The following is a 16,201-nucleotide window of genomic DNA, read 5'->3' as shown; positions in this document are numbered from 1 at the left end:
GTGTGTGCAGGCAAGAGGTTCAAGGGCTTGCTGGTGATCACACAGCAAGTCCCTCCTGGGAGAGCAGGGTCAGGCCACCCCCCACCCCCAGCATGCACCCACTGGGGACAGCGAGGCTCCCCTGCACCTCGGCTTCTGTGCCTTGGCCTTACCACCAGGCCAGCATGAGCGTCCCGAAGTGTCCTGAGTGATGTCCCCAGGCCAGCACGAGGTGCTTAAACCTGCTCCTGCCACCGTCACTTCAGCCTCATCGCAGCTGGTTGGGAGGTTGGGCCCAGCCGCTTCCCATTCAGACCCATCCGTTTTCTAAGAATAAGAAAACCAGGGTCAGGGCACCTGGGTGGCTCAGTTGGTTAAGTGTCCAATTCTTGATTTCAGTTCAGGTCACGATCTCATGATCCGTGAGATGGAGCCCTGTGTTGGGTTCTGCATGACCCTTGAGGAGCCTACTTGGGATTCTCTCTCTCTCCCTCTCTCTCTGCCCCTCACGGCTCGCGCTCTCTCTCTCTCTCTCTCTCTCTCTCTCCCTCTCTCTCTGCCCCTCATGGCTCGCGCGCGCTCTCTCTCTCTCTCTCTCTCTCTCTCTCTCTCTCTTTCTCTCTCAAAAATAAATAAGACTAAAATAACTAGCTTTGGGGTGCCTGGGTGGCTCAGTCAGTAGAGCATGTGACTCTGAATTTCAAGGTCATGAGTTCAAGCCCTACGTTGGGCATAGAGCCTACTTTAGGAAAAAAAAAAAAAAAAAGACACGTTTATAGCCCTCACCACAGGAATTCCAAGGGTCAAAGACCAAACACGTATTTCTTATTATAAGTGACGGTGTCACACATATATGTGCAGTCATACAACAGGTGGTCTCTGGTGTCTGGCTTCTTTCACTCAGCACCCTGTTTTCAAGGTTTTTCCACCACATAGTATGCCGGGGCTTCATTCCTTTTTATGGCTGAGAAATATTCGAATGTGTGGATGGACCACATTTTCTTCATCTACTCACCCATTCATGGTCATTGGGATTGTTTTTTGGCAGTTGTGAATAGAGCTGCTGTGAACATTCATGTACAAGGATTTAAGGGCCTGGTTTTTGGTTGGTTGGTTTGTTTAGTTTATTTATCTAGTTTGAGAGAAAGAGAGCACACAAGCAGGGGATGGGTAGAGAGAGGAGAGAGAGAAAATCCCAGACAGGCTCCTCGCTGACAGTGCAGACCCTGCGCGGGGCTTGAACCCACGAGCTGTGAGATCATGACCTGAGCTGAAGTCAGACGCTCAATCAACCGAGCCACCCAGGCGCCCCACATTTTCAATTCTTGTGAGGCTGTGCCCAGAAGTGGAATTGCTGGGTCCTATTGTTATTTTGTGTTTAACTTTTTAAGGAGTGGCCAGAATTATATTCCACAGCCTTGGCCTCTTTATGTTTAAACTTTTGTTGAGAGACAACTGACATAAAAAATAAGTAATCTTAGAGTTTAGCTTGAGGACACCTCACATATAGTAGGCCTGTGGGTCAACTTCCCAGATGAGGTTCCAGAACATTGTCAGCCCCAGGAACACCCTGGGCCCCCTCCCATCACTCTCCCTATCCCTGGATAATGGCGATGCCCACTTTCTTTTTTTTTTCTTTTTTTAACATTTCTTTATTTTTGAGAGACAGAGAGACAGTGTGATCAGGGGAGGGGGTGAGAGAGAGGGAGACACAGAATCTGAAACAGGCTCCAGGCTCTGAGCTGTCAGCACAGAGCCCGACGCGGGGCTTGAACCCACAGACCGTGAGATCATGACCTGAGCCGCAGTCGGACGCTCAACCGACTGAGAGCCCCCCAGGTGCCCTGATGTGCACGTTCTGTGACAGTGGATGAGTTTGGCTGTTTTACAACTTGACGTAACAGAACCAGCCAGTGCCTCTGCCCTTCTGTCTGGCATCTTTCACCCAACCCCACGTCTGAGTCACTTGTACTTTATCTGTCCTGGGGGTCCGCTCTTTTTCCCGGCCGCATAGTACTCTGCTGTGCGCATCCAGGAGGGAGCAGAGCTGCTGGCCCATGCGTGGGCATCTATCACTTTACAAGCAGAGCCAGGAATTTCTTTATTCCTGGAACTTCCCGAGGGGACACAGCACCGCTGAGGGGGCTTATGGGGTGCCTGGGGGCAGGGAAGTAGAACCTCAGCTCCATGGTGTTTCCAGTTCACCAAATTCTGGAATGTTGGCATCCAGGCCAGTCTGGCTCCCTTTCTCCACATCGTTAGCTGATGACCTCATGGCCAGCCCCACGGCCAAGCTGGGATGGGCGGTGGGTCAGGCGGTGGGCAGCCAGCCAGCCATGAGCTCAGCGGCCCAGGACCCTGCCCTCCTCGCTGGCAGCTTCTACGGGTCCCCAGGGGCCAATCCAAGGTCGAAGTAAACAACATGAAGGCCAGGGGTCAGGCCGTTCCCGCCACCTGGCTTGGCCCCACACCTCCCAGAGTTTCCCCCCACCGCCACCTACTTCTGGCCATAGTCACCCTCATCGAACACGCAACACCTAAGAAAACACACACCCACTTTTATTGTTTGTTTCACATGACATGAAGCAAACACAGTCACGGCAGGAGGTCCGGAAGAGGCAAAAAAGAAAAAAAAAGCAGTTTATTTTAAAATTTCCTATGAGTTTGCGGGACATGGAGGATTGCTATCCTATTACACGAGTTCCTCCAGGCCAGCGGGTGCCTGTGTCCTCTGAAGGGCAGGGGGTCCACAGCCAGCCTGGGTTTAAATCCTGGCTCAGCCCTTGAGATGCCCAGTGGATTCTGAAGCATCACTAATCTCTTCCAAACGTCGTTTTTTCATTAATCCCCCTTAAAGGCTAGCACTGAGTAGATGAGCCCTGATTTGAGCTATAATCCCAATATTTTGGACCTAATGACCGTTATTAGCAGAGGTGGTTGGGCAGCAAGATCTCCACTTCAGCCAGAGTTGGACTGAGATATGCCCGGGCAAGCCGCTCGGAGAGAATGTCTCCTGACAGACGCCTAGTTATCGGTCCAACCCCGGCTTTGAGGTCCTGTCTCCCACCAGGCACTCCCTGTTCTCTCCGCAGTTTCCCTGAGGCTGAGGGGCCTCCGTCTGGCACCATCCAGCGCCCCCCCTCCCCGAAGACTGGGGTGTCAGGTTCTGGCTCTGTGCCCCCGCAGACCAGCACCTTCTCAAGCTACACGATTCCCGTGCTAGTTTCCTGGGCTGCTGTGATAAAGGACCACAAAAGGGGAGGCTTAAAACAGCAGAAAGATACTCTCTCAGGCCAGAAGTTTGAAATGGGCCGCACTCCGGCTACAGGCTTTAGGGGAGGACCCTTCCTGGCCTCTTCCAGTTTTTGGTGGCCCGGGAGGTTCCTCGTGTAGGGGCCAAGGGCAGGCAGCCCCACGATGGGCCACTTTAGCACGAATATCATTTTGAGTTAAAACCACTCAAAACCCAGCAGAATCGGGAAAAGCTCTGTACCTCCTCCCTGAACTACCTGCTTATGCTAGGAAGAGAGCTCTTACCAGAGATTCCTCTTTACCTAAGAAACATAATAGGGCATAATAGGGCAGCGTCTGTTTCATAAACTCCTCCTCTTACCTTCTTGCTAAGGGTCTCTCTCCCCTTTTCTCCTCAGACCCCTACTCTGCTCCTGAGCTCATGCAAGCATCCTGTTGCCTCGCTCTCTTTGGAATTCCGGGTCTGGGTGGAGTCCCTGTACCTACACATGCTATTAAATTTCACTTTCTCCTGTTAATGTCTATGTCAGTTTCATTCTTAGTCCAGCTAGAGGGACCTTGAAGGACAGAGAGAATTCCTCCTCCCCAACACTTGGCTTGTGGCTGCCTCACTCCAGTCTCTGCTTCTGTCTTTACGTGGCCTTCTCTTCCCTCCTCTTCCCCCTCTAAGGACACCAGTGTATTTAAGGCCCACTGTAAATCCAGAATGATCTCATTCCAGATCTTTAACTTAATCACATCTGTGAAGACCCTTTTTCCAAATAAGGTCACATTCACAGGGACTGAGGGATAGTTATCAGATCAGGGGTGGTCGGGGAAAGCCCCTGAGGGCCGTGCACAACAGGGAGTGAGCGTGGTGAGGGGTTGGGGGGAATGCCTACTTCTGCAGCAGAGTGTGGAGCAAAGCAATAAACACCAAGGGGGAAAATTTTGAGCCCCTATCATGGGTCAGGTGGTTAAGACACAATCTTTATAAAACCCGGTGAGTTTGGACATGTGATCTCCATCTCACAAATGATACACTGAGGCCAGAGAGGTGGGCTTGCCAAGCGGGGCGGGGAGTGGGGCCCCTTACCAGCCCCCAGCCTGCTGCATCTCCCTCGGAGCCTCTGACAGGAAGGGATGTGGCCCCGCGCCCAGGCGCGAGGTGAGGTGAGATGGAGGGGGAGGAGGAAGAATTTCTCCCCACCCTTCTGAGTTCTTGGCTGAGACCTCCTGTAATAAAAGACAGATTAACAAGAGAAGGGCAGCAGTCCAACACGTACACCTCAAGTATACACAGGAGAGACCCAGGAAAACCATACACTCCTTGAGGTGGTCCACACCACCACCTTGGATCCCATCTTCAAGAAAGATGTTGGGGGTGGGCTTGAGGCTAGTTATGTGCTTCTCCATTGGTGAGATTCTCTTGCGATTGGCAGCCAGCCTTCTTGTCCTGATACCACGGAGAGGAGGGGCGCCTGGGTGGTTTAGTCGGTTGAGCATCGACTTCAGCTCAGGTCATGATCTCACGGTTCGTAGGTTCGAGCCCCGCATTGGGCTCTGTGCTGACAGCTAGCTCAGAGCTTGGAGCCTGCTTCAGATTCTGTGTGTCTCTCTCTGCCCCTCCCCTGTTCTCAAGTTATCTCTGTCTCTCAAAAATAAATGTAAAAAAAAAAACCAAAAAAAAGATACAAAAAAGGAGACACCCTTCCAAATGGAGACACCCCGCCCTTTATAAATGTAATTTTTCCTTACAAAAGGGTCACTTCTACTCTATTTTCAGAACTTCTCCCATGGCTGCAGTTCCTCATAATAATCCTAATGCCAATGAGGCATTTTCTGGAGGGGCAGCTTCTAGCACCTTCAGATGGGAAGGATGCGCACGCACTCTGGGGTATATAATGGGCCTGCGGTACTCGGGCCATCACAGGACAAACCCATGCCCAGGAAAGGGAGACTCAAGCTCAAATCCAGGTTTTGCCAGTTCCTGGCTGTGTGATCTTGGGCAGGTGGCTCAACCTCTCTGTGCCAAGCTCCTCCTCTGATGTCCTGAGCCCTGGACAGGCCACAGCTATGAGGATCTGCAGGTCTTTCTCCTTGCTTCTGGTGAGGGTAATTTGTATACCCAGGACTCACAAAACAGAATCTGTCCCAGTGGCCCTGCCCACATCACACATCTAAACCTCAGTCAGCTTAGGGGTGCCTGCGGGGTTCAGTCACTTAAGCGTCCGACCTTGACCCCGGCTCAGGTCATGATCTCATGGTTTTGTGAGTTCGAGCCCCGCATCGGGCTCTGCACTGACAATGTGGAGCCTGCCTGGGATTTCTCTCTCCTCTCTCTCTGCCCCGCCCCTGCTTGTGCATGCTCTCTCTCTGTCTCTCTCAAAATAAATAAATAAACATTTTAAAAAATCAACTGGTATTTATAGGAAATCTACATACACCATTCTTCCAAATCAGTTTTAGCTAGCTTCGCTTACCTGGAAGAAAGGAGCTGCTAGCCTTGTAAGGAAATCCCTGACCTAGTCGGCCATGGCCTGTCTCTGAGACGCTTCTTCTAAAGGTCTGTAAACCCCCACATTCCTCAGGAAGTTCATGAGGCATGTACCCTCCCGTGGATTCGTGATTGTTTTCCCTTAAAGAAGGAATGTCAGACTCATTGCTAAATTGTATTGTTTTTGCCATTTGAGAGTGCTCACATGAGAGATGCTTTAGTGTTTATTTTTAAGAGAGAGTATGAGCGGGGGAGGGGCAGAGAGAGAGGGAGACACAGAATCTGAAGCAGGCTCCAGGCTCCAAATTGTCAGCACAGAGCCTGACTCAGGACTCGAACCCATGAACTGTGAGATCATGACCTGAGCCGAAGTTGGATGCTTAACCAACTGAGCCACCCAGGCGCCCCAAGCGGTGCTTTAAAGAAACCCAACTACTCATTCATTTCACAAATACTGCTTCAGCATCTGTCATGTGCCGGGGCCTCCTTTCAAGTGGCAAAAAAAGACTCTAGGTATGATGGAAGTGGAGAAAAAGGAACTCCCCGCCGGGGACACAGCCTATTCAAAGGCCCTGAGGTTAGAGACTCTCATACAGACAACCGGGAGGTGACAGCTGGGCTAAGGAACTTGAAACAGACCCCGGCCTGGGAGGCTGTTCACAGCAGATGAGCCTGCTTGAATTCCTGGTTTGGCTTCTTCCTGGGCAGGCGACCTCTTCACATCCTGGATTCTTTTTTCTCGTCAAGGCCGATTTTCCTCACGTGGAGAGGTTCACCTGCAGCTTTTCGGGATGCAGGTACACTTACGAATCTGTGAGCATGTAGATTCACCCCCAAAAAGTACCCAATTGATGGTAAGGGCTATTTCTTAAGCAAAATCAGTTTTATTATAAAAAAATTTTTTTTTGTGGTGTAAATGAGGTATAACCTAAACATAACGATTTTAAAACGTGCAATTTAGTGGGTTTCATTCATTCACAGTGTTGCGTAGCCATCATCACTATCTCGTCCTGGAACTTGTTCATTACCCCGAAAGGAAACGCCGTCCCCTTTAGCAGTCGCTCCCCACCCTCTTTGCCCCTGCCCGCCACCTATCTACTTTCTGTCCCTATAATTGTCTGTTCCGGGCAGCTCATATGCGGGGAATCATAATATTTACATTTCGGCAGCTGTGAGTGGTGCTGCTCTGACACGTGTGTACAAGTTCTGTTCAAACACCTGCTTCGGTTCCCTCGGGTCTGGACCAAGGAGAGGAGTCCTGGGTCACGGGATAATTTTACGTTGAACTTGTTGAGATGCTGCCAAGCCTTCTCTTGTCAGTTTTATTTTTTCTTATGAAATATTTCAGGTCTATTCAAAAGTATCAATCAGAAAATAACAAACACCCACCTACCCACTACCCAGCTAAAGAAAGAAACATTCCCCAAAGATCTGAACCCCTTTTGCACCCCCATCATCCGCTCCGATCTCAGGGAAATCTCTAAAACTGTCATTTGATCATCTCCACGCCTATTTTTATAATATTATATCTATTTTTAAGGGGTGGGCATATTTAAAACTTTATCAGCAAGGGGCACCTGGCTGGTTCAGTCAGTGGAGTGTGCAACTCTTGATCTTGGGGTTGTAGGTTCAAGCCCCATAGGGGTATAGAGATTACTTTAAATCTTTAGGAGGTGACTGGAAGGCTCAGTCAGTTGAGCATCCAACTCTAGAATTTTGGCTCAAGTCACAGTTTTGTGAGTTTGAGACCCACATTGGGCTCCGCACTGATGGCACAGAGCCTGCTTGGGATTCTATGTCTCCCTCTCTCTGCCCCTCCCTTGCTTGCTCCCTCTCTCTAAAATAAAACAATAAATAAAATCTTTTTTTTTTTTTTTGCTGTTTTTTTTCTTTTGAGAGAGAGAGGTAGAGCGTGAGCCAGGGAGGGGCAGAGAGAGGGGGAGACACAGAATCCGAAGCAGGCTCCAGGCTCGGAGCTAGCTGTCAGCACAGAGCCCGATGCGAGGCTCAAACCCATGAACCGTGAGATCATGACCTGAGCCGAAACCGGACGCTCAACCGACTGAGCCACCCAGGTGTCCCCTTTATTTTTATTTTTAAGGTTTATTTATTTTTGAGAGACAGAGACTGAGAATGGGCAAGGGAGGAGCAGAGAGAGAGGAAGACAATCCGAAGCAGTCTCCAGGCTCTGAGCTGTCAGCACAGAGCCCGATGTAGGGCTCGAACCCACACACGCGAGATCATGACTTGAGGCAAAGTCTGACCCTCAACCAACTGAGCCACCCAGGTGCCCTTTGATAAAATAAAATCTTAAAAGACAAAACAAAACTATCAGCACAATGGTGGTGTGGACAGCTCCAAGCTCTCCCAACCCCACAGGAACATCAAACAAACAGAAACGATCAGAATTGACTTTGTCAGAACTCTGGAAAAACCATCAAAAGTTCGCAGCAACTAAGCAAATTTTGAAGAAAAAAAAATGGCAATTTGAAAGTGGTAGCAAGGCTTTCTGGTACTTTGGCTTGTCATCGCCCCACCCCCTCCTCAGCTCAGCAGCGATGGTTCAGCACAGACACCCTGTGTTCCCAGTGCTGAACCCTGGATTCCAATTCTGCAGGAGGCGGAGCAGATCTTGTTCACAAATTACCTCATAGGTCTGTTCTCACTGACGCAGGGCTTCTTGAAGGACTCACACAGAATGCACCTAACTCAGAGCTCAGGCCAGGAAAGTGGCAGGAGTTGCTCAAACACACTGCAAGGTGAACTAACAAACTGCAAGCACCAAGGGTAGAAGATTATGGTGAAAACAGATTATCAATCATCTAAAACCAAAGAGGAAAAGTTGGGGGGAGATTCTTTGGGAAATTAGGACATTCAGAGCCTCCTTTTATAGGGAGGGATTTGGAGAACTATGCGTATGGCCCAAGGCTAGTCTTTAGGCTCAGAAACGACCTGAGGAGAGATCCTAAGCTTTCATCTCAGACTGAATCTCAGACTCAGTACACACCTGGCTTAATGTTGGAGGAATGTCCCAGCACGGAGCCCATCTGCAAATACTAGGACAAGTGGATTCTTTTCCATTCGTCTGTTTGGCTGATTGGTTTGGAGTTTTCTCTTTTAGCTCCTGGCATCCCAAGAAATCTCTGTCAAGGTATTAACTGAGCTTGAGCTAAAAGAACAGAGAACTTAGGACCACACACAACAAAGAATACAGTCCTTGCACAATATAGTTTGGAAAAGCGCCTAAACAAATGAAATCAGACAGGCTTCAACAATTTAAAAACAAAAACAGCAAGCCCTCAGGAAGAGGAGAATCTGATTTCCACAGTTACCACATTGTAATGTTCAAATGCCTAGTTTTCAACAAAAAAAAAAATCACAAGGCATAAAAGAAAACATAAAACAATGGCCTACTCAAAGGAGTAGAATAAATTAATTTTTTAAATTTTATTTTATTTCAGTTTACAATTTCTTTTTTTTTTTTTTTTTTTTTTGAGAGAGCATGAGCAGGGGAGGAGCAGAGAGAAGGAGACACAGAATCCAAGCAGGCTCCAGGCTTTGAGCTGTTGGCACAGAGCCTGATGCGGGGGCTCAAACCCACAAATGCAAGATCATGACCTGAGCTGAAGTTGGACACGCAACTGACTGAGCCACCCAGGTGCTTCTATTTCATGTTTTAAAGTTCATTTACTTATTTTGAGAGAGAGAGAAAGAGTGTGGGGAGGGGCAGAGAGAGGGAGAGAGAGAGTCCCAAGCAGGCTCCACACCACACTGTCAGCGCAGAGCCAGATGCGGCGTTCAAATTCATGAACCATGAGATCATGACCTGAGCCAAAACCAAGAGTCAGTCACTTAAATTACTGAGCCATCCAGGTGCCCCTTTAAAATTATTTATTTATTTCTTTAAATTTATTTTTGATACAGAGAGAGACAGAGCATGAGAGGGGGAGGGGCAGAGAGAGAAGGAGACACAGAACTGGAAGCAGGCTCCAGGCTCTGAGCTAGCTGTCTGCACAGAGCCTGATGCGGGGCTCGAACCCACGAACGTGAGATCTGACCTGAGCCGAAGTCAGACGTTTAACCGACTGAGCCACCCAGGTGCCCCTAAATTTTATTTTTAAGTAATCTGTACACCCAATGTGGGGACTTAACTCACAACCCTAAGACCAAGAGTCACATGCTCCACCAACTAAGCCAGCAAGGTGGCCCTCAAAGGGACAGAATTAATTGACAGAAATGAAGTCACCTCTAAGGAAGCCCAGACATCTGACTTACTAGACAATAACTATAAAACAATTATCTTAAACATGCTCAAAGACCTAAGGGAAAACATGGAAAGAGAAGTAAAGGAAGCCAGGGAAATAGTGTTTGAACAAACTCAGATTATCAATAAAGAGATAGATATTACGAAAAGAAACCAAACAGAATCTCTGGATCTGAAAAGGACAATAACCGAACTTGAGGTTCTAACAGAAGATTTGAATGAGCAGAAGAAAGAATCAACAAACCTGAAGATAGATAATTAAATGTATTAAGTCTGCAGAGCAGAAAGAAAGAGAACGAAGAGTGAACGGTTTAAAAGACCCATGGGACACCATCAAGAGAATCAACATAAGCATTAAAGGAGGCCCAGAAGGGGGAGAGCGTGTGTAGAAAGAGAGAGTAAAGGGCAGAAAGAATACTTGAAGAAAGAATGGGCCCAAACTTTCCAAATTTGATGGCAGATATAAATCTACACATCTAAGAAGCCCATATTGATTCATTGTAATGAAACTGTTGAAACCCAAAGAGAAAGAGCAAAATTTGAAAGACCCAAGAAAAAGCTAGTCATCATGTACATACTGTCCTCAATAAGATTGACAGCCTGACCAAGAATTCTATAGCCAACAGGGCACCTGGGTGATTCAGCGTCTGTCTTTGGCTCAGGGTATGATCTCTTGGTTGGTCAGTTCGAGCCCCGCATCAGGCTCTCTGCTGTCAGCACAGAGCCTGCTTCAGATTCCCTGTAACCCCCCTCTGGCACCCCCCCACTCGCACTCTCAATCTCTCTTTTTCTCAAAAATAAGTAAACATTTTAAAAAATGCTGAAGTTGAAATAAAAGGACACTAGACAGTAATTCAAAGCCATATCTATACATGTATGCATCAAACAGCAGAGCGCCAAATTATAAGCAGCAAACATTGACAGAATCAAAAGAAAAAGCAAATAATTCTGCAAAAGCAATGGGAGACTTCAAAACTCCACTTTTATTAACGTCTAAAACATCTAGACAGAAGATTAAGGACATAGAGGGTCGAACAACACTGTAAACCAACTAGACTGAAGAGACATCTATAGAAGATTCCATGAAAGAACAGCAGAATACACATTGCTATCAAATGTACATGCAATATTCTCCAGTATAGGCCATATGCTAGGGGGGAAATGTCTTAAAAGATCTTAAAAATTGAAGTCATGCGAAGTGTCTTCTCCAACTACAGTGGAATGAAGCTAGAAACTAACAACAGAAGGAAAACTGGAATGTTTGCAAATATGTAGATATTAAACAACACAATTCTAAAGAAACCGTGGGTCAGAGAAATCACAAAGGAAGTTGGGAAATATCTGGAAGCAAATAAAAACAAAGCACAGCATCCTAAAAGTCATGGGAGGCAGCAGAAGCAATGCACATGTGAAATTTACAGCTATAAATGCCTACATTGAGAAAGGAAAAAGATCTCAAATGAATAACCCAACTTTACTCTTTGAGGAAGTAGAAAAAGAAAAGTAAACTTCAATCAAAGCTAGTGTGAGGAAGGAAGTAATAAAGATCAGAGCAAAGATAATTAGCGAATAGAGAAAATAGAATCAATGGAATCAATGAAACCAAAAGTTGCATCTTTGAAAATATCAACAAAATCAACACATTTTTAGCTAGACTGACAAAGGAAAAAGGGGGAAGATGCAAACCATTAAAGTCAGAAGTAAAAGTGGAGACATTACCACTGAGTCAAATAAAAAAGAGGGGCACCTGGGTGGTTTAGTTGGTTAGGTGTCAGACTTTGGCTCAGGTCATGATCTCACGGTTCGCGAGTTGAACCCCTGCCCCAGGCTCGGCACTGACAATGGGGAGCCTACTTGGCATTCTTTCTCTCTCCCTTTCTCTGCCCCTCCTCCACATGCACTCTCTCTCAAAATAAATTTTTTTAAATAAAAAGGATAAGAGAATGCTATAAGTGGGGCGCCTGGGTGGCTCAGTCGGTTAACCCTCCGACTTTGGCTCAGGTCAGATCTCACGTTCGTGGGTTCGAGCCCCGCGTCAGGCTCTGTGCTGACAGCTAGCTCAGAGCCTGGAGCCTGCTTCCGGTTCTGTGTCTCCCTCTCTCTCTGCCCCTCCCCCTCTCATGCTCTGTCTCTCTCTGTATCAAAAATAAATAAAACATTAAAAAAATTTAAAAAAAAGAAAGAATGCTATAAGAAATTAAACACCACCAAATTAGACAACCTAGATGAAATAAATTCCTAGAAACACACAAATTACCTAAACTGACTTAAGAAGAAATAGAACATCTCAACAGACCTATAATAAATAGAATCAGTAATCAAAAAACTTCAGCAAAGAAAAGCACAGCACTAGAGAGCTTCCCTGGTGAATTCTCCCAAGCATTCATTGAATAATTACCCTTGATCCAATGGGGCTTAAGGGCATTGATCCCCCCGTGCAGTCAAAACTCAGCATATCACCTTTAAAAATTTTTTAATTTAAAAAATTTGTTAATTTTGAGAGAGACAAGGTGAGCGGAGGAGGGACAGAGAGAGAGGGAAAGAGAGAATCCCAAGCAGGCTCTGCACTGTCAGCATGGAGCCTGATGAGAGGCTGGAACTCACTGAAGGCAAGATCGTTCCTGATCTGAGCCGAACCTAAGAGTCAGAAGCTTACCCACTGAGCCCCCAGCATGTTAACTTCTGAGTCCCCACAAATGTAACCACTACTAGCCTACTGTTGCCCGGAAGCCTCATGTATAACATAAGCAGTTGAATAAAACTATTTTGTAGGTTATGTGTATTACTTTCTAAAATTTTTTTGTTTATTTTTGAGACAGAAAGCACGAGTAGGGGAGGGGCAGAGAGAGAGGGAGACACAGAATCTGAAGCAGGCTCCAGGCTCTGAGCTGTCAGCACAGAGCCCGATGCAGGGCTTGAACCCTGAACCCACAAACCGTGAGATCATGACCTGAGCTGAAGTCGGACACTTAACTGACTGAGCCACCCAGGCGCCCCTTCTTTTCTATTTTGTATATGTATTATATGCCATATTCTTACAACAAAGTAAGCTAGAGAAAATATGTATTAAGAAAATCATAAGGAAGAGAAAATACATTTACAATCCCACACTATTTATCGAAAAAATCCATGTATATACCTCTGCAGGTCAATCCATGTTGTTCGAGGTTCAACCATAACACCAATTCTTATCTACCTCCTCCAAAAAATAGAAGAGGAAGCAACACTTTTAATGAAGCCAGCATTACCCTGATAATAAAGTGATAAATATGTTATAAGAAAAGAAATTACAGACTGTCTCTGCCCCTGGTTCCTGGCACGGAGCCCTGGAGCCTTTGTAATTTCCTAAGTGATAAAAACCTTAGGAGCATCTTTTGTTACAATATTTGGTCTTTGACCCTCGTTCTTGGCACAGGGTTCCTAAAACCTTTGGAATTTCCTGGGTGGTAGGAGTGTCTTTTGTTGTAATGAGGTGACTCTGGGTGGGCTCTTGGATGGGGACTGGTCACCAGAAAGGCCAAGCCATGATTAGATGTTTGGAATTCCCAGCCATGCCCCCAAGTCTTCAGAAAGGGGAGAGAGGCCATAAATGGAGTTAATGATTTATCATGCCTGTGTGGTGAAGCCTCCATACAAATCCCAAAAGTACGGGGTTCAGAGAGCTTCCGGGTTGGTAAACATGTGGAAATGCTGGGTGAGTGGTGTACCCACAGGGGCATGGACTTCCCACATACCTTGCCCTAAAGATATCTTTTTATAATAAACAGGTAAACAGTAAGTAAACTGTTGTCCTGAGTTCTGTGGGCAACTCTAGCAAATCAGTTGAACCTGAAGAAGGGGTCGTACGAACCTCTGATTTATAGCCAGTCTATCAACGTGGACTTGCTCTGGGCATCTGAAGTATCGGGCCTCTTACAGGACCAGCCCCTTAGCCTGAAGGATCTCACACTGTCCGCAGGTCGTGTCAGAACTGAGTTAAATTGTCAGGTATGCAGCTGGGGTTGCAGAAAATTGCTTACTGTAGCATTGCAGAAATTTTGTGAGTATGTGGTAGTTGTGGGAGAGTAGAAGAGAAACACAGAAGGAGGAGTGAGGTTTTTAATTAAACACAGATCAGTATCCCTTAAGAATATAGTTGGGGCGCCTGGGTGGCTCAGTCGGTTAAGCCTCCGGCTTCGGCTCAGGTCGGATCTCACTGTCGTAGGTTCGAGCCCCGCATCAGGCTCTGTGCTGACAGCTAGCTCAGAGCTTGGAGCCTGCTTCCGGTTCTGTGTCTCCTTCTCTCTCTGCCCCTCCCCTTCTCATGCTCTGTCTCTCTCTGTATCAAAAATAAATAAAACATTAAAAAAATTTTATAAAAGAATATAGTTGTAAAATTCCTAGATCCAAAGCTAGTAAACTAGATTCAAAAGCATATTATGGAGCACCTGGGTGGCTTAGTCAGTTAAGGATCTGCCTCTTGATTTCAGCTGCAGTCAGGATCTCACGGTCATGAGATTGAGCTCTGTGATAGGCTCCAGGCTGGGCATGGAGCCTGCCTGAGATTCTCTTCCTCTCCATCCACTTCTCCCCAACTTATACACAGGCTCTCTCTCTCTCTAAAAACAAAAACAAACACAGAAAACATATTAAAAGGATTACACACCGTAACCAAGTAGGATTGAGCTCAAGAATGCAAGGATGGTTCAACATAAGAAAATCAATCAATATAATACATCATATTAATGGAACAAACAGAAAAAAAATCACACAATCATCTTTTTCAATTTTTTTATGTTTATTTTTTTAGGTATAATTTATTATCAAATTGGCTAACATACAGTGGATACAGTGTGCTCTTGGTTTTGGGAGTAGATTCCATGGTTCATTGCTTCCATACAACACCCAGTGCTCATCCCAACAAGTGCCCTCCTCAATGCCTGTCACCCATTTTCCCCTCTCATCCGCCCCCCATCAACCCTCAGTTTGTTCTATGTATTTAGGAGTCTCTTATGGTTTGCCTCCCTCCCTCTCTGTAACTATTTTTTACCCTTCCCTCCCCCCATGGTCTTCTGTTAAGTTTCCCAAGTTCCACATATGAGTGAAAACATATGATATCTGTCTTTCTATGACTGACTTATTTTCAGTTCCATCCATGTTGCTGCAAATGGCATGATTTCATTCTTTCTCATTGCCATGGTGTGTTCCATTGTATATATAAACTGCATCTTCTTTATCCATTCATCAGTTGATGGACATAATGTTCACTTATTTTTGAAGGAGAGATAGAGACATAGCATGAGCAGGGGAGCGCAAGGGAGACACAGAATCTGAAGAAGGCTCCAGGCTCTGAGCTGCCAGTACTCGAACTCGAACTCGAACTCATGAGCCGTGGGATCCTGACTTGAGCCAAAGTCAAATGCTTAACCAACTAAGCCACCCAGGTGCCCCTGCCCAATCATTTTAATTGTGGTGTTAAAGATATTTGGCAAAATCTAGTATCTTTTTATGATAAAAGCTCTCAGAAAACTAGGGATAGAAAGAACTTCTTGTACATCATAAAGGACATTTATGAAAAACCCATAGCTAACTTCCTACTCAATGGTGAGAAGCTGAAAATTTTCTCCCTAAGATAAGGAACAAAACAATAACGTCTACCTTCACCATTGCTACTCAACATCACACTGGAAGGTCTAACCAGAGCATTTTTCTTAAACAAGAAAAATAAATAAAAGGCATCTAAATTTTAAAGGAAGATATAAAACTACTTCTATTCACCGATGACGTGACCCTATGTATAGAAAATCCCAAGGAATCCAGGAGAGGTAGGAAATATTTGTAAATCATATATCTCATGAGGGTTTAATATCCAGAATATACCAAGAACTCTTACAACTCAATAAGAAAAAGACAAATGATCTAACTTTTTAAATTTTTTTTAATGTTTTATTTATTTTTGATACAGAGAGACAGAGCATGAGAGGGGGAGGGGCAGAGAGAGAAGGAGACACAGAACCGGAAGCAGGCTCCAGGCTCTGAGCTAGCTGTCAGCACAGAGCCTGACGCGGGGCTCGAACTCATGAACGTGAGATCTGACCCGAGCCGAAGCCGGAGGCCCAACTGACTGAGTCACCCAGGCGCCCCAGACAAACGATCTAATTTAAAAGTGGGCAAAGAACTTGAATAGATATTTCTCCAAGAAAGATATAGAAATGGACAGTAAATGCCTAAAAAGATACTCGACATCATTT

This window comes from Suricata suricatta, chromosome 12 (genome assembly GCF_006229205.1).
Source record: "Suricata suricatta isolate VVHF042 chromosome 12, meerkat_22Aug2017_6uvM2_HiC, whole genome shotgun sequence".
NCBI lineage: Eukaryota > Metazoa > Chordata > Mammalia > Carnivora > Herpestidae > Suricata > Suricata suricatta.
This window is presented reverse-complemented; position numbering follows the sequence as displayed.